This window comes from Arachis ipaensis, chromosome B07 (genome assembly GCF_000816755.2).
Source record: "Arachis ipaensis cultivar K30076 chromosome B07, Araip1.1, whole genome shotgun sequence".
In the NCBI taxonomy this organism is placed as follows: Eukaryota; Viridiplantae; Streptophyta; class Magnoliopsida; order Fabales; family Fabaceae; genus Arachis; species Arachis ipaensis.
Window position 1 is genome coordinate 18,670,198 of NC_029791.2, and position 777 is coordinate 18,670,974.

The following is a 777-nucleotide window of genomic DNA, read 5'->3' on the forward strand; positions in this document are numbered from 1 at the left end:
ATATAAAATTCTTACTATTTCACAACTACTAAACTTTATAGTTTAAATATAGAAAATTATCCAATAATTATAAAATTAAATAAAATTTCTAATTTAATTATCGAAACTTGATTTAATTACTTTTAATAAAATAATTTCTAAAAATAAAGTCTTTAATGAATAATTAATTTGAAATTGGCTCATAGTAAGATTTTTCAAAAGTTCTGGATCTTACAACGTTCATCCTCTTCGTCACGTTCTCGCCTCTCCTTCTTCGGTGACCGTGGTCCGTGGTTCAGACGTTCTCGTCGCCTCACCACCTAGCGTTTCTCTATCAGTCGCACTTAGTTCCCGCCACATCGTTGTCCTCCTTTCAGTTCCTACCATCAGTCTGTGGTCCCCTGTTCTTGCCACCTTGAAATCCTCCATGCTCGCCGCCTTGCCGTACTCAGTTCCTGTCGCATCATCGTCTTTTGTTCCTGCCTTGCCAAATTGCTTCAAATCACATTCTTCTTCGCTTTCTGGATTCTGAGTTAATTTTTATTAATAATATTAATTTTCTGTTATTATTTTGGTGAATTTTTTATATTTGTTTTTTCAAGTATATCTGAAATACGATCTGATTCTATGGTAAATGTACGGATCGGATTGGATATGAGCCTAAAAATGTGGATATAAGATCCGATTCGATTCGATGATTTTAGTGCGAAACGGATCGATATTTTGCCCATATTTGATCCGATTAAGGGTGGCAATAGCTAGGGTAGGTTTGGATCCAACCCTAACTATACTTGCGGA